Below are 18,727 nucleotides of genomic sequence, written 5' to 3' on the forward strand. Positions count from 1 at the left end.
TTTTTCTTGAATTTTAAGAATAGAAACAATTTCTATTTCTTTAAATCGAATAATGCTATCGCTACTGAACACAAGAAAGAAATACTGAATTTTAATCACATTTTTAATCTTCAAAAGTATTTCTAACGCACAAAGCAAGAACTATTTAAGATCATAATTAAATTAACTTAGTACTGGCTAGGAACTAAAAGATAAGAAAATACTCGCCTTCTTATTGGTTCCGCTAAGCCCGAAGTAAAGGGCGGCGTGAAGGTATGACTGTCCCTCTAGGCCTCTCGCCTCCACCCTCACCTGCAGCGACAGCCACCAGCCCTCCCTGGCACCGGGCAGGTCCTTTCGATGACACAAGCCCAGCTGCTGTGCGGGGACAGCGGCCAGAGACCCTCTGCAGTGGCCCAGAGCCCCTCGGCGCTGTCCTTCTGCTTGGGAAGTCACCAGAAGGCGTCGGAGACAGACTGGGAGAGGCAGGAAGGGGTGGTCACCAATAAAAGGACAGAGTTTTGCGCAAAATATTACATAACATGGTTGGGAAAGAGAGATTCAAGATCTGCAAAATAGCAGCCTTACCTACTGCTGGAAGCCAGATTCCCAGGACTCCCCGCAGGCGAGGGCTGGGCCTGTCAGGAGCTGGAAGCAGCCGCAGGTGCCGCGCAGAAGCTCCTTTTCCTAACATGCGACCTACTGGGTGCGCGTCACCATCGCTTGTCTCTTCAACTGGATAAATTAGAAGTCGCTCCATATAAAGAAAGGTTGGAGACGACCAATTTGGCCCAAGTTCTTCATTTTACAAAAGGAAAATTGAGGTTGAAGAGGTTAAATGATTTTTTCATGGTCATGCATATATTCACGAGGAAGCCATCCCAGATCTCTCTTCTCTGCCACCTTCCAGTGGCCAGCACACGCTCGGAATGGGAGATGTGCAGTCCCGAGACCCCGTCTCACGTCTCCGGCTAAAGGAGGGTGAGCATACACCCGCCTGCTGACTGATGTTTATCAATACACCTTTCCTATACAGAAAGACCTTCTCTAAATTTCATCTGCATACTAAATCAGGAAAAAAAGTTTTGAAAATTTGAGAAGTGCGATTTACAATGTTACTGGAAATTTTAGTAGTATATCTATCTCAGATTCTCTTTCTTTCTTTTTCTCTAAGTTTGTCGTATTGATAGGAAACAGGCACACTGGACAGTTCAAGTCAGGGGCACAGGTGACTGTTCCGCGAGCTGACCCACTGCTGACCTGGCGGGGTGCTCAGGGAAGGGCCCTCTGAGGCCATCCTACAATACCCCCCTTCTTACTCTCTGTCATGTGGGACTCTCCATGTCCCAGCCTCTGTGACCCCAAGGTCCGCTGCATCCCCCACACCCTCCCTACGTCCTGGACTAGACTCTGAATTTTCCTGCTGTCCTCAGATTATTTTTCTTATTATTTCCCTTGGAGTTGTTCAAAGGTGCATGTGCACATAAAATGCATGTAACCTTGCTGGGGTTCAGCTTACAAAGGCTTTACTTAATGTAATTATGATGAACTAATATTTCACCAGGATATGATCAAAGCGAGTTTCGTTTTAAAATATATTTTTTTAAGATTTATTTATTTATGCATACAAGAGCTGGGGCACAGGCCAGAGATGTGTGGGGGGGGAGAGGATCCACCAGAGACAGAGTGGGGAGCAGAACAGGCAGACTGACTGAAATCCACTGCTGAGGGGAGCAGCGGGCAAGACAGGAGAGGTCTGCTATGCCATGTGGGTAGCTCCCTGGCCGGCTGGGGATGGAACTCGTGCTGCAGAGGCTGCGGATTGCTTCATAGTGCGGTGCTTAACCCCTTGCGCCACCAGGGAGGCCAAAAAATATCTTTTTACTATGATAATTATTGCCCTAGACTTTCTTATGAAGAAATATAAGAGTTGTTTTATAGTAAGAAGGGCTCAACAGATAGAGAAGCAGCTTCTCCAAAGGGGGAAAAACTAAGTTAATAAGCTCTCTGCTCCCACACAAGGTAGAGCTGCATTAGCAGGATCTGGAGCGGCGCTGGCTGTGTTGTTTTCCCTGGCCTGGGCTCAGCTCCTAAGTACTGAGTCACCAAATTGAATGACATTGCCCTGTTTCATTCTTCTGCAGTGTGGATCAACGTGTGTCAATCATCATAAGCTTCCGCATCCCTACACAAATTTGTCATCAGCGCTCATGAATGTATTCACCATATTTTGGAGACAAGCGTTTAAACCCCGCGATATACTGGCTGCCCCACCGTGTGGCTTCAGCATTGGCGATTTGTCTGTTATCAGGATGAACAAATAGCAACAAAACATCACTGTCTTCTGTCTCTGCTGACTTGGATCTGTAAGGATTTGAGAGCTTAGCACTTCAAGCATCCTTGACAGTCACGGATAGGCGGGGGATGAGGATTTTTAGGTCGTGTTGCTGCTCTGATGCTGGCGCGGTGGGTCCTGCCCCTGTACCTGTGTCCAGACCCACAGGCAGCCGGACCAAGGCCAGCGACAGGGGTGTTTGGGCACCAGCGCGTCAGCAGGACTCATGTTGGGCCTGGGGGGTAAAGCTGCTGCTGGAGGGACCAGAGTGGGGGGCCGGGTGTGTCTGGGAACCCCTCTACCACCTGCTGCATGTTGTTGTGAACCTGAGATGATATGACAAAGAGCAAAGTCTGCAGTGAAAAGGAAGACGTACTGCTGGGGTGCACTCAGCACCCCGAGGGGGGCTTGTGGGCTGTTCTAGGGAAGGCATTACTGACACGGGGGGTGAGGGTGAGCATCCCTGAGGCCCAAAGGGCCCCCAGGACACTCACCCTCACATTCCAACCACGCTTCTAGCGGGAACCACACACTTCCCGGTTCAGCTCATCCTCCCTTCTGAGACGTTGTAGAAAATAGCTACTAGCTTAAGGAAATAATATAACCAAGCTGTTTAATTGCTGTCTGATTACTAACCTGCTTCTGACTTATTTCCTAATCAATCCATGAGAACTATATTTTAGTATCAAACGGGAAAATTATATAATCTAAGCTTTTCTGATTTTTTGATGAAAACATCTCTCTCCAAAAAATCAGATTCTATCCATGTATTTAATTTTACACATTACAATACTGCAGTATAAATATTTTACTTGTCAGTTATGATTTTTAAAAATTTCATAACTTTCTCATGCTCACATGAATATTTGAGTCGCTCCAAAATTCACACTAATTACATCCACCCTTCATGCTTTGCCCACTGCCCGCGTCACCGCTACTGACATCAGTCCTTGTTTCTACTCCCACAGCCTCAAAATACAGAAAATATTAAGTTACAATCTAGGGACTCTCTCTCTGATTCTTTTCAGGATGTGGAAAGTTCAAGAGAAACAAAAAAACCTAAAGGCAGCAATAACTTTTGTGCTGAATCAGAATCATAAACCATCTTCAATTGGCTTTTCTTCTTGGAAATGGTTACTGGCAGCAGTTGGTATCAGCTTTCGATATAATTTTCAACTCACTCATTTGATATAGACAGTTAATATTATTAGTGGATGGTATCCAAGAAACTCTAGTTAAAAATCACCTCAGTCATCTGATGAAAACTTTGCTATCGATTAAAAGCAAATTCTCACTTTATGAAACAATTGGAATAAATTATTTTGACTCTACCATCAAAATATAAAAGACTTGTGACAAAACACAACTAGTCTCCAGGATCACATCGGACACTCATGTCTTTGGCCGGCCTCATATGAATTAGTAAAGTGAAGATCCCGCTCCAAGATTATTTTATGACAAAAAGGAAAAAAATCACACTATTTCAAAGTTTCCTCTGAATGGAGAAAGGGAGAATGAACCCTCTATAGCTTGCCTGAAATCAGCCCGAGACTGCGGGCTGTAGCTGGAGAAGTGTAGGGGGACTGGGAGCCATGGGGGGGCTTTTGCCAGGAGAACCCCCAGAGACGGGGAAAGGAGGTTGTGCCGGATTCACCTGTTTACAAGCCGATGCGTAGAGCAGGTGGGCAATGCTCGCAGCTATCGGAGCAATCTCACGACACACCCTGACGCCTTTCTCTCGGGTGGAACCCAGACAGCGGTGTCCATCCGGTGGCGAAGTCAACTAAGAGCAGATAACCAAGGTCTGAGCTTTTGAAATATTCAGAAATCAGGAGAAAGATACGAAACAGACCTTTGAGGCACAGAGGCGGCACGGCTGCTCAGTGCACGTAAGAAAAGCAGAAACTGTCAGGGATTTAGGGGTGATGACTGGCAGGTGTGGCTAAAAGCATTCGGAGATTTGCACGAATTCTGATGGTCAGTGAACAGCCAGCCAGGACATTTTGACAATAAGCGAGCCCCCCATGGGCCCCGGCTTGCTCCAGGGAACAGCTGACCACTGAAAACGCTGCCCCAAACTTGACGCAGTTCTTTGGAAATGGCCCTGAACTTAAATGTGGCCCCGGTATCCACATGTGGCAAGACCCCCGGGCCGTGTCTTTGCTCCCAACAAGCCAATCTTAAGAGAATGCTGGTCGAGACCCAGTGTTTGCTCTTTGTATTTCAAGCCTACTCTCCGCGCTGGCACCTGTGACCTCCTCTGGAGTGCAGGTGACCGCAGATGGGCCCGGCCTGGCAAGTTCAAGAAGAAACAGCCTTTGGGAGGTGACAGCACACTCGGCTTCGGTGACACCAGCCAAGGTCATTTAAAAGAGGAATACATTTAACTATTACCCACAGCTAAACACACACTCCGAATCATAGTCTTGAACATTTTATCATCCACTTTAATGCCAAACTCTTCCCACCTGGATTATTGAAGCTTCAGCATGACCCAGGGGCAACCACACATTGTAGGGGATTTTGGAAATAGGTTTTATAGCTTGATTGCTCATTTTTCCAAATTCAGTAAATGCAAACTAGAACATGAAATCTCTCCCCCTTGACACGTCGACACGCTGCCTTTACCCAATCACAATGGCAAAATCAAGACACTGTTGTTTAGCACTGGGGAGGTTTGGAGTGGACAGATGACGTCATTTGGCCTGAAGGAACTAGCTTTGAATGGCGGTTTTAAAGTAGTGATGTTCTGGGCCTCCCCGGCCCCGCAGCGGTTGAGCGCTGGGTTGCAAAGCTGCCCACGGCCTCAGGGGCGCCGGTTCGATCCCCGGCTGCTCCCCGGCCACCGGAGGGGTGTCCCGCATGGCGCGCAGACCTCTCCTGCCACCCGCTGCTCCCCTCAGCAGTGTCCTTCGGTCCTTCTGCCTGTTCTGCTCCCCACTCTGGCTCTGGTGAATCCTCTCACCCTCCCGCGCTTCTGACTGTACCCAGTGCTTGCATAAATAAATCTTAAAAAAAAAAAGAAAGTAGTGATGTTCGAACATTGGGAACTGTCACTGGAATAAAGAAATTAGAAGACACTAAACACAAACGTGTTTTGTAGAATAGTTTCTTTCTCACTTTTTTTTTTTAAAGATTTTATTTAATTTATACAAGAGCTGGGTACAGGCCAGAGGCCCGGGAGGGTGAGAGGATTCACCAGAGATGGAGCAGGGGATAGAACAGGCAGATCTACCGAAATACACTGTTGAGGGAGCAGCAGGCGAGACAGGAGAGGTCTGCCGTGCCATGTGCAAATCTCCCTGGCTGGCTGGGAATCGAACCCACGCTGCAGAGGCTGTGGACAGCTTCATAGCGCTGCGCTCAACCCGCTGCACCACCGGGGAGGGCTCTTTCTCACTTTTAAATAGAGAATAAAATAAAAATGTACAGCGTCTTATGTGTACCCGCCAGACAATAGGGTCACCAGAAGGTCAACTGTTATGTGTAAATTTGGAAAGAACCGAAGAGGCGATTGCAAATACAAACATGACAGGTGGCTCATATTAAATGTATGCAATTTGTTCAAATAGAAAAATCCGGCTTGAATCTCGACGGGGTGAAGTTTCATACCTAATGTTTCCTCTTGCCAGTCAAACTAAACTGAATACATGGTTGTAAATCCATGTTACGCCAAAAAAATCAATTAAAAATTCTTCCACTGAGTTTCTGACCAATACAATATTGGAATGAGAAATCTGAATGCATAAGCATTTAAGAATTTTAGGGAAAATAATACTTGAAATTATAATAAACTTGCATTAATCAGAACAAGGGAATTACCATTTTAAATGTATTATCAAAGTCACCGATACCTTTTTTTTTAAAGATTTATTTATTTATACAAGAACTGGGGTACAGGTCAGAGATGTGGGGTGGGTGGGTTGGGAAGATTCACCAGAGACAGAGTGGGGAGCAGAACAGGCAGACTAACGAAATACACTCCTGAGGGGAGCAGCGGGGAGGCAGGGGAGGTCTGCTGCGCCATGTGGGACCTTTGCCGGCCAGCCAGGATCAAACCAATGCTGCAGAGGCTGCGGACAGCTTCACAGTGCGGCGCTCAACCGCCTGCGCCACCAGGGGAGGCCCAAAAGTCACTGATACCTTTATCAGTATAAATAAAGAAGCACATTTTTTATCTCATCCGTAACACGCTCCTTCCCTACGAGTTTCAGTATTCGGGCTATTTGCTCTTTTCCTACTTTCTTCTCCCCAAAGTAAACCTTTCTCAAATTGATCATTTCTAGTTCGGGTTTCTTCTATGTTTTCAAAATTTTATTACATTGCTATCATAGTGTTAGAAAGCAATTAAAAATGTAGCGCCTAAAATTTGGAAAAACTGCTATAAAGGCTTGGCAAACAATTTGCTGGATAAACATCTTGAAGTTCTATTTATGTTTCTCTTACCAAATCTTAAGGAAAACCATGCTAGACTTGAACATAAACAAACCTGAAATTGTCTAAAAGACAACTTCCAAGCCAAAATAATTTTGAAATGAGAAATAGTTCCATGTGTAATCAATCGGGTTGGCCATGCCTGGGAAGCTCACTGGAGTCGGGGTGTGGGGGGTAACATGCAGCAGCGTCTCTGCAGCCTGCTTGGTGGTGCCTCCGGGTGAGGTCTGGACCCTGGGGTCCTAGAAATACTCCTTTTCAGCTCAATTCTGCCTGGGCCCAGCATCTGGGGAGATTTCTTTTTAGGAATTCTATTTTCTTCTCCTTAGAAATTATAAATCTTTGTGAAATGATTTTCTTCTTCCTCCAGGTCCTACTATTTCTTCCCCTTGACAATATTTCATCCCATAAACCTACAAATCTGATCGTGTCATTACCACACTTAAAATCTTCCTCTGACTTCAGGGTGAAATTCAAATCTCATTAGCACATAAAGGTTACATGTGCCAGAGGAGGAAGATTGGGGTTTGGGGAGCCAGTGAGCATTAAGAATAAATCGGGACCTGTCACTTGGAGACTCAATTTCTTAATCTTTACAACAGTCGTAACGGTGGGCAGGTTTGTTGTGTAGACGGGACGCGGGGGCTCTGGACACCAGCGGGGCCACTGCTCAGGGCAGATGGAGGCTCTCTGGCCTGCTCTTTGATAAGCCTCTCTACCTCCACTCACAAGGCACCTCCGGCCTTGCTCTGAAGCTCTTCTTTCTGTTTTTATGCAGAGTTTTGTCTTTTTTAACCCAGGCCTCACTCCTGACGCAGATGCAGGAGGAGACGTGTTGGTGTTGGTGTATCACTGGGCCCTGATTCATTGTGTAGCTGTGATGGTGAATAAACCCAAGAGAACCAACTTGGACACACTCTGGAGGTCACGTTTATCTCCAGAGTGGGAGACGAGGAAGGGAAATTCTGAAACAATCACAGCAAATTTCACCGTGATGAAGTCGCGCAGTGTGAACTTGCTATTTCTCTGTTTGAAACTGGAAAACACGTCTGTTTTACTGACAACGTTGTGTCATCAGCCAAATGAGCTTTCCTGATTTCAGGTGCTTTTCTAAAAACCCATTTTAATTTCGTACACAAAAAAACAACCTTTTGACCTTCTCACAATATCAGTTTTCATCCTGAGCTGAAGAAACGGAGCGTGCACCAATTAGAAGGCTTTATGCACCGTAGACATCTGGAGCTTCGGGCAAGAATGCCAAAAAGCTGACAGCAAGAAGGACCCCGGGCAACACCAGGCCTCTTTGGGAGAAGCTAGAAACGTGTCGTTCAATGAGGACAGATCGAGATTACCTGGGAACACGCCGTTGTCAAATCTTTCAAAATTATACACGAGATCGCAGAACAGAAGGTACCAAAGATCTAAAATGTCGCCCTCGTTTCTCCTTGCGAAGTCCTATCCAGCCTCACAAAGAGTCTAAATGATTAAAAAAAAAAAAAGTTTAACGAATGAAGGCAACAGATCCTGTGCGTGACACCGTTGTCTCAAGACTGGAACCCCAGGTTCTCTCTGATGAGGGGACAGCAGAGATCACGTCTCACACACAATGTGATGGGGTACTTCAATGGCTGTTCTTAATCCTACACCCGCTGGAGGATCGCAAGGGTAACGGAAACCTGTAAATATGTAACCGCGACCCTTCACATTTTCAAGCAAAGGAGCAGACAAAACTAAGCCAAGCCAAACCCAGGGATCTGACTGTAGGATTGAGGCTGTCACAGGAGGAGGGCAGGGTGGGGGCCAGAAGGGCTGTGGAGGAGGATTATTGGGGCTTTGGTGGAGGATGTGGTGTGATGATAGATCTGAGAGGCGTGAACCTGCACCCCTAAATCATGCACAGTGTTGTAAGCCAATGTTATCAAAATACAAATACTATAAAGGAAAAAATAAATTTTCTGCTTGAAATTTCATAGAGATTTCAGGGCCTTCCCAGTGATGCAAGAGGTTAAGTGTCAGCACTATGAAGCTATGGGCAGCCACTGCAGCACGAGTTCAATCTCCAGCCAGGGGGATACCCACAGGGCGCGGCAGACCTCTCCTGTCTCCCTGCTGCTCCCCTCAGCAGTGTACTTCCATCAGTCTGCCTGTTCTGCTCCCTGCTCTGTCTCTGGTGAATTCCCACACCTCTGGCCTACCTACACCTCAGCTCTTATATGCATAAATAAATAAATCTTAAAACAATTATAGAGATTTCTACTACAGACGCTAAAATTGCAACAATACCTAAAGGTAATTGTACCTATTACAGATCGACACCTCTGTGCATATACACTGCATGTGGACACATGCTTAATTGCAATAAAGAAATGGGCATTGGTGCATATTTGGAGACATATTGGTAATTTTAATAACATTATGAACTGAGGTAGGGTTTAATACATGCCTTTCACAGAGCATTATCCCAAACGCACCCTCAGCCTCCTCCACAGGGAAGCTGACTGCGTGTTGAATAAGCAGCGTGGGAAATAAACCGAATGCATTTGGGAAACAAAAACAAGTTGTTTTTTTTTTTAAATATATGTGTGCTTGTGTGGGGGGGGGTGTGCAGGGGAGTGTGGGTGTGTGGGGGGGTGTGGGGTGTGGGGGGTGTGAGGGTGTGGGGGGGTGTGGGGTGTGGGGGGGCGTGGGGGTGTGTAGGGGGTGTGCATAGCAAACATGGAAGGAATAACTATTGGCGGGGAACAGTGATGACAGGAAGGGAAAGCTCTGAACCCCCTTCTCCTCCCACGTAACTGGAAAGGGACAGAGTGAGCCCCACTCATAACTGTCTCTTGGGTTCTCTTTTCTGCAGTGAATTTAACAGAAGAAAATAATAATAATGTGAAAAACATGAGCCCGTGTTTATTCCAGAGACAATCTGGATGTAAGAGCGCGACTTTAGTAAAACTTCACTAGACTCCATCGCATCCCGCTCTTACTTTCTTTTTTTAATAAAAAGAGAGAAACAAAGTATGGTTCATTTAAGCAAAACAGTAATTTACTTGGTGAGTCACCAAATTATTGCAAAGAGAATTCATGGGAACAAGGACGAGGTTTCATCAAAATTCAAGAAAAGCAAGGCTGGGGCCGCCCACGAGACACCCGGGCAGCAGGGAGGGGCGCGGCCCAGCCCCGAAGAGTCGCTCCCTCAGGATGGGGCGTTCCTGGAGGACGCTCTGCCCGGTGCAGCCCAGGTTCACATCCCTACTCAGGATCAGCAACCTTCCTTCACAGTTTCCTTCAACAATTAGATGTGGTTGCATCGGTTCACCCAAGGTCAGTCGCCCCAAGTTTCAGGGTTCAGGATCTATGGGAAATGGCTCTCCTAGTCTATCCCGATGACTTGGGGCCTCGTAGACTAACTTAGGCTGTGTCTGCTCTCAGGATGCCAATTTAGGGGCCTCCTTGGTGGTGCAAGAGGTGAAGCTTGAGTACAATAAGCTATCTGCAGCCACCGCAGCACGAGTTCGATCCCTGGCTGGGGAGCTACCCACTCGGTGCAGCAGACCTCTCCTGTCTCCCCGCTGCTCCCCTCAGCAGTGTGGTTCAGTCAGTCTGCCTGTTTTGCTCCCCACTCTGTCTCTGGTGAATCCTCTCACCCCCGACACCTCTAGCCTGTTCCCAGCTCTTGTATGCATAAAAAAAAAAAAAATGCCAATTTGTAGCAGTGGCAAAGAGACAAAAAAAAAAATAATGTTGCTTTGTTATCTGCGAATATACCACAGCTTAGGAATTTACAAGTAAGAGGCTGCTGTTTCAGAAGGGTCTTTATATGTGTGTCATTTATATTTACAACCTCTTTTGGTAGACTAACTCGATGATTGTAAAATGACAGTTGAGAATTGGATTTGGAAATAGCCAAGTGGCGGTCACCGTGACCTTAACAATGACAATGTAAGATATGATGACGAGGGTCGAAGGAGTGAGAGGTGACTTGGAGTGAACACAGGTGACCTTAGAATTGTTTTTCTGTTTGAGAGAGTATTTGCATTTTTAGGTAGACAGAGATGTCTCCAAGGGAGAGTTTGGATGTCTCCCAGACAGAGACTCCAAGGGAGAGTTTCGTTTGTTTTTAGAGTTGGGAGAACTTGCCCCACGCTCGCACGCACTGCGAGGCACGGTCTCTGTGAAGCAAATGTTGAGCAGGCGGGAGAGAGGGGCCGTCTCCTGGAGGGACACCTTGACTGCCTGAAGGTGGGCAGCAACCAGCTGCAGGAGTGTGTGCTGTAGAGAAAGGTTTTCAGGTGGAGACGCTGTTGCAAACGCAGGAAGAGCCTGACAAACATCCTTGACATTGATGTAGGGCCCCACATTTCCAAACATTTTCCAGAGACTATGACCCTCATCCATCTCCCAACCTATAATCTAGGTCAGGCAATTTTGGAGATAGGAAAAATTAATTTCGAGAAAATTATTTTTGTCTTCAGATCTACTCAGCGAATTTTTTTAAATTTATTTCACGTCTGTGGCTATCTTCTCGGTAGTTCTTTCACTTGATTTCGTATGTTCTTTGCTAACTGTGAATTGCTCTTCTTGAAATGTTCATGTTCTTTTCAGAAAATATATTTTCGGGCAATATCTGCAATTACTTCCACTGTTACATTCTGTGCTCTTTCCCCATCTCTTTTGAATTTGATTTGTTGCCATCTGGGTTATCTTTGAGTTCATCTCTCTTCCTTTTTTAAAGAACAGAGCGTGGGGGGAACACATACGCACGCCCTTAACATGTATATCCACGCTATATGACTTAATTGGCATGTTGAGCAAAACATACAGGCATCAAATTACAGAAAAACAATGTATTTTAAAGCCTGTTCTAAGGCAGAAACATTGATATAAGGTAAGCTTTTATATTTTGCTGATTGACACGTGTATGGCTAGCGTAGGATTACATTGAGTAGCGTGTGTAACAGTATGATTTTTGCCAGAACTTCCTCTCGGGCATATATTAGAAAGCAGTCTACAACTAAAATTAAAATTTATGTGGTAGTGCCTGGGTAGTTCAAAGAAATATGGAGAGTTTGAACATATTTTTGATTCTAATTCTTAGTGCTGATGCTGTTTCTGGAATTGCAATGTCATTGTTGACCGCCTGTGATAACTTTCATAGCTCAGAGTAACTACAGCATTGAAAGTGATGTGTGGACAAGGAGTCTGACTCCTGCCTCACGTTGTTCACTGGCTTCTCTGTGAGTTTAATGCTCCTTTTCTTGTTTGACCCACATCTGGACAAGTCCTTGCTAATCTCCCTCTTCCTCACCATAAGCATTTAAACCCACGCGCCTCCCTGATGGTGCTAGGGGTTAAGACACAACCTATGAAGAAGCTGTCGGCAGCCTCTGCAGCGCGGGTTCGATCCCCCGCCACCCAGGGAGCTCCCCACAGGGCGCAGCAGACCTCTCCTATCTCCCCGCTGCTCCCCTCAGCAGTGTGTTTTAGTCAGTCTGCCTGTTCTGCTCCCTGCTCTGTCTCTGGTGGATCCTCTCACCCCCCACACCTCTGGCCTGTACCCCAGTTCTTGTATGCATGAATAAATAAATCTTTAAAAAAAATAATTTAAACCCACATCCAAGTCACCCCAGAATGTTCCTCAGTCACACCCTCTCCTCGTCTCTCTCTTCCCTCAGGCCACCCTGCTGTCCCTGCTGTCCACCGGCAAGGAACCAAACTAATCTGAAGTTACCTCTGGAGCTGGTCTGTCCTGATATCTACCCAGAAATTTGACAGAGGCCCACCTAACAGCCACGGAGTTACCCCAAAACATCAGCATCATGTAAGAATAATTTATTACAGGATGTAATCTCTGTCCTAATGAGTGACATGTAAGAAAATTTAAAAAGAAACCAAAAATACGTATTTCTCACTTCTAACTCTGCACAGGCCTGGTGGGGGTTCAGTGCACAGAGGACAATGGTGATTGCATGCAAACAAATGGTATCATCTGGGGTATTCTCACCCAGAGGCCGAGGTCACGTGTCACTCACTTTAAAAGTATCCAAATAATTAAGATAGTCAATGACTTCACAGAATGCCAGGAATACCTATGCAACAGTGACTAGTTACATATGTCTATGATATTGCGTGAGTACACACACAAATGCACACACAGGCAGAGTTACACGCCAAGCGACAGCACCCGTGGAAATGAAGGGTAAGAGAAGAACTCGATTAAGTTACACCAAGACAAGGTGAACACAAACTCCTAGAAAAGCTAAAGTGAGTGGGAATTAGACCAATCAAAGATTCAAACTTGCCCACGGGATGTGTGACTTGAACTGACTCGCCCCACATCTTCCTGTCACATGTTAGATGGGGCTTTCCGAGCCTGCGTTTGCTCAGCTGCACTGCTAGGAAGAGGCATCATCCCTTCACCTTCGCTGCTGTGAACGGATCCACTTCCCTGCGTGCAGGTTACTGAGTCTTTCTTCCTTCGGCGCTATTCACTCCATCAAATTTCAAGCACTCAGCGTGCACTATGAATCTCCTCGCTTAAGAATTTCTCCCAGTTATTTTGTAATCCCTTCATTAAGCTGAATCCCCCCTTTCTGAGTCACCAATTTAAACCCCATCTAAATTCAAATTATAGCTTCTTTATAAGACAGTTTCTATTGACCATTATAAATTCTCACACATCTGAAATCCCGCTGAATAGGATCTGCTCTACAACCTGTCATTTCAGATATCATTTGCTCCTGTCTCTCCTCCTTCCTCACGTCCCTCCTGTGTGAAATCCAGCTCCCAGTCTCAGTCTCTAATACACTCTTTAAGATTTTCTCTATTAGCCATGGCTCAAAATAGAGCAACAAAAATTAACTTGTTTCATTAGAAAAAAATAGACTCACAACATAATGATAAGTGTTGCACGAGCTCTTACTGTGTCTTACCATGACACAGACTGCGCTGAGACATCGTGTCACTGACGCCATGCAAAGATACACAGGTCCTTTTCCTTTCACCAGTGATGCATTTGAAACTAAAGAAACGTAGATATTATCCCCCAAGATCACTCTTAGCAAGTGATGCTCTTTGGAAACTATTAACATTTAGCTTCAAAGTCTACGCTTGTTGAAATCTACAACATGCTTGAGAGCGATGTCATTTCTGCCATATGCAAAGTCGGTGACAGGGGATTGACAGCAAGCAGATTTTTTTTTTAGGTTTTCTGTTTTTTTTTTTTTTTCTAAAATTGATTTAGTTAGAATTCAATCCAAGAGTCATTTAGCTAAACAGATAGAGCCAAGCATGAGTGTTACTTTATTTTCTAAGCCATTTAGCTTAGATTTTTGTAGATTCCTTTAGATTCAACTTCAAACTATATTTAGCATCTCTAAATTTTTCTTTGTGTGCTAGATCCTAATAAACTTCGGTAACTAAGCCGCAGGTATGTTCTCATAGTTTTATGAAGACCTTAACAGTAGAAGTTAGCTTTCAAGTTTCAGGGTGATTGGGGTACAAAATCACCATCTTCTTTTTATTCATTCTGTTTCAAAGGCATATGATGTTAAAAAGAAAGTAATATTGGGGAGTTTTAATACCTTATCAATTTCAATGCCAGTGGTAACTTCAGACGATAAAACTGAATACTCCGCAGTGTAGGGGTTTACTACAATAAAACATACAATAAATCAGTGTCTCCTTAACTCCTACAAGCCATGAGACTCCAGAACCAGCCTCTTTGGCCATTAGCAGCCTTTGCTATTGTTGTTGTTACTGTTGTTGTTGTTGTTGTTGTTTGCTTAGATCACAGTTTTGTGGACTTGTCTTTTGAAAAATATGATAAGAAAGCAATTGTGGTTTACCATGAGAAATTGCTCTTTCTGGTAGAAAATGTTGAACACTTAGGCTAACTGTAGAGCCAGCTGAGTGACGGAGGTCTTAAACAGCTGAAAATTATTTGTCTTTAGATGAGTTATTGTATCTTTGCATTGTTAGGAATTATGAATTTGAATGCAAATGTATTATTCCAATCTGCAGTCCTTCGTGCCTTATTTAATTTCATTAGATCTAAAGGCAAATTGACACAAGGGACACTTTCATTTCTGTGGCTGCGCTGGCCCGGATGACAATAATGACTGAAAGAGAAGGTATGAAATGCACTGTCCTTTGTTGTAGGCTGAGAGGCCCCTTTATAGTTCTTTTCTCTTCTGAAGTGCATTAGCACTACTGACAAAAAGAACCTGAAAATTTCAAAGAGCTTCATGAAGGAGAGACAATATCTTGTGTTTTCAGAAAAAATCATTAAAATATACGTATAGCTTGTAATTGCCTCTCTGGTTTCTTATATGAAATAGTGTTAACATTTAGAATTATTTGTTAAAAATCAGGCAAGTTATAATCTTGTGATTTTATTGATCATGTCCTGTTTGAGAGAAGCAGCTTAAAATCATACTATTGTTGAGATAATGGAGCTGAAATGAAGCTCGAGTTGTAAAACTGAAACCTATTCTCCCAGAATCTTCAAGGAAGAAACAATAATCGGGGGAAAAGGCAGAAGGTTCTATCAGAATAGAAATTCTACAAATGCATAGTCACCAGATACAAGATTCTAATACGCTTCACTAAAGTGATAAAGATAAAGTCAGACAGCCATCTTCAATATTTCGATATAATTTAAGATGCTTTTGAAATCTAGTTGCAAAATGTTGAACAACATAATTTTTACAAGAAAATCTTGAAAGGTACCATGTAGGAGCAGAAGAGTTATTCTTAGATATTAAAAATATATGTGTGCTTGCATGTACTCATAGAGCTTATCTACCTCCAGCAATATCAAGGCTAATTGTGAGTAAAAATTGTAATCTCAAAGACATCTTTACAGACACATCACCCAAAGCAGTGATAGTGAAGGCAAAGATAAACAGCTGGGACTACATCAAATTAAAGAGCTTCTGTACAGCAAAAGAGACAATAACAAAAACAAAGAGAAACCCCACCGACTGGGAGAACATTTTTGCACCCAACACTAATGATAAAGGACTGATCACAAAAATCTGCAAAGAGCTGATGAGACTCAACAACAACAAAGAAAATACTCCAGTCAAAAAATGGGCAGAAGAGCTAAAAAGAAACTTCTCTGAAGAGGAAATGCACATGGCCAACAGGCATATGAAAAAATGTTCAACATCACTTGTAATCAGCGAAATGCAAATCAAAACTACCATGAGATACCATCTCACACCAGTGAGAATGGCACATATTAAAAAAACTAGCAACAACAAATGTTGGTGAGGGTGTGGAGAAAAAGGAACTCTCCTGCACTGTTGGTGGGAGTGCAAACTGGTCCAACCACTATGGAGAGCTGTGTGGAGATTTCTGGACCTACTAAACATAGAGCTTCCATAGGATCCAGCAATTCCACTCCTAGGTATTTACCCAAAGGGCACAGAAACATCAATTCCAAAGAACACCTGCACCCCTATGTTTACAGCAGCACTGTTTACAATAGCTAAGCTTTGGAAACAACCCAAATGCCCAAAAATAGATGACTGGATCAAGAAGATGTGGTCCATATACACCATGGAATATTACTCAGCAATCAAAAAGATAAAGTCATGCAGTTTGCAGCAACATGGATGGCGCTGGCAGGGATCATGCTCAGCGAAATAAGCCAGAAAGAAAAAGAAAAACACCGGAGGGTCTCACTCATAGCAGGAATCTAGAAAACCTAAATAAGGGACCAGGAAAGAGACTAATCAATACAAAGTAAAAATCAAAATCAGCAAGTAACTATAAACCAGAGACACACTGGGTGGGTGGGAGGAAGGACTAGAGTCAAAATAAGGGGGGAGGTGCAACTGTATGGGGAATATAACCAGAATGAAAATGCATACATTGTGCAAAGATGAAAAAAAGATGTAAGAATGATATAAAATAAAATATTTAAATAAAAAATAAATTATAAATAAATAAATAAATAAATAAAAATGCTGAATTAAAAAAAAATTGTAATCACAATAGCACAGTGTCAGAACAAAACACAAACCAATGGAACAAGATTGAAAGCCCAGAAATAAGCCCACCCCTTCATGAGCAGTTCCCCTGGAGAAAGGCGCCGCCCGGGAGGAGAAAGCTCGGCCTCGCCCAGCCCCGGGCGGGAGCGCGGGTGCAGAACCCCCGCCGGAGCCGCGCTCTCGTCGTGCGCAGAGAGGAACCCAAAGTGGACTGAAGATCTGGGTAGAAGAACTGAAACCATAAAACACTTAAACCATAGGGGCGCGGGGGCTTCCTCCGGCCCTGGCTTCCGAGGTGACCCAGCAAGGCCGGCAGCGCCTCGGCGCCCAGGAGGGCGCGGCCACCTGCGGGAGCGCTGGACACGCAGCCGGGCCGCGGCGAGCCCCGAGGGGCCGGGCCTGGGGCGCTGCCTCCTGCTCCTGCCCCTGTTGTTTTCTGCCCCCCAGTTCTTCTTCCTCCCCCTCCCTGATTGCGTTTTGTGTGGCGTGTCCCCGATGACCGCTTTCTCCTGGACGTGTTTTCCGACGAGGGAGGAGGAGGCCGAGCGCGCAGGTGCCGCCGCGCCCCGCACGGGCTGCCCGGTGGGTCCGCTGCGCCCGCGCGACCCGGGCCACGGGAGCCCGCGCCCCGCGCCAGCCGGTCTGGATCCAGGGAGGAAAGAGGCGCGAGGGAAGGAGCCCCTCGAGGGGCGGCCCGGGGAGACGCTTCGGGCTCGCCTGGAGAAAAAGCAGCACGTGGGGGGCCTTCGCGTGGCCGGAAAGCCAAGTCCGCGCGGGGCCTCCACCTGCTCGCTCCGGGCCTCACCTGCCCAGACGCTTCAGCGCTCACTGCTGCTGGGGGGCCCTCCCCCGGCCCGGCAGCCCCCCATCCCGAAGCAGCAGGTCAGCCTGACACACAGACCTCGCGGGACCGTGGGGTGCGGGGGGCTGGTCCTGGAGACCGGTGGGAACCCCTGGGGCAAGAGGCAGGACAGGCGAGAGAAAGAGGCGTCACTTTGAGGCAAAAATAGAGGGGCTGGGCCCCCCCGAGGGCCGGAGCTCAGAACCCTCCGTCCCGCTTGCAGCCCAGGAGCAGCCCCGCACGTGAACAGGCTGCACGTCGTGGGTTTCCATTTCCCCATTATATGGGTCTGGATGTGACCTTTTCTCACCTTACAGATTTCTAGGAAGAAAATTGCAGTGATTTCATATCCGCGGACAGATTTGCAAAACATCTTTAAAATGAAAACACACGACAGAAGTTTCATCGTCTCAGGGGCGGTGGCTGCGGCCAGCACAGCCCCACACCCGCTGCTCGGGACCCAGAGGCCCGTCGCGACAGGTCAGCGGGTGAGGAGAGGAGGGTGTCAGCTGAAGGGAAGTGGGGACAGTGCAGCCGGGGGACCTGGAGGCCGGGCCAGCTCGCCCAGCAGGGCCCGCGGCGCGTGTGGAGGGCAGACAATAAGTTCTGTCATAATAGTTTCTGGTTGCTGTTTTTTTAATTTATTTATTTATGTGTGCAAGAGCTGGGGTACAGGCCAGAGGGGCGGGGGGTGGGGGAGAATGAGAGGATCCACCAGACACAGAGCAGGGAACAGAACAGGCGGATCCACTGAAATCCACTGTTCAGAGGAGCAGCCGGGAGGCAGGCGAGGTCTGCCGCGCCGTGTGGGTAGCCCCTGGCCGGCCAGGATTCAAACTCGGGCCACAGAGACTGCGGACTGCTTCATAGTGCTGCACTTAATACATTGAGCCACCAGGGAGGCCCCAGTTTCTGGTTTCTTTAGTTGGTATTATTAATCTAAAAATGTGGATCCACTCTTTGAGGAGAATCATAAAGCATCTAATTTTATAAGAAAATCTACAAGCAACATATGAGATAAAGAATGTTAAAATCTTTTGAACCCACCTATTATTTAAGGCATTTAAAGATGAAATAAATTAGTGCCAGCCACCTGAGAGGATCCCTTCTCTGTCTTTATGTCAGTATTCTAGCTCTTTTATGGAGCTT

The sequence above is a fragment of the Talpa occidentalis genome, unplaced genomic scaffold (assembly GCF_014898055.3).
Source record: "Talpa occidentalis isolate TD23 unplaced genomic scaffold, MPIMG_talOcc4v2.1 talOcc4.8, whole genome shotgun sequence".
Lineage (NCBI taxonomy): Eukaryota > Metazoa > Chordata > Mammalia > Eulipotyphla > Talpidae > Talpa > Talpa occidentalis.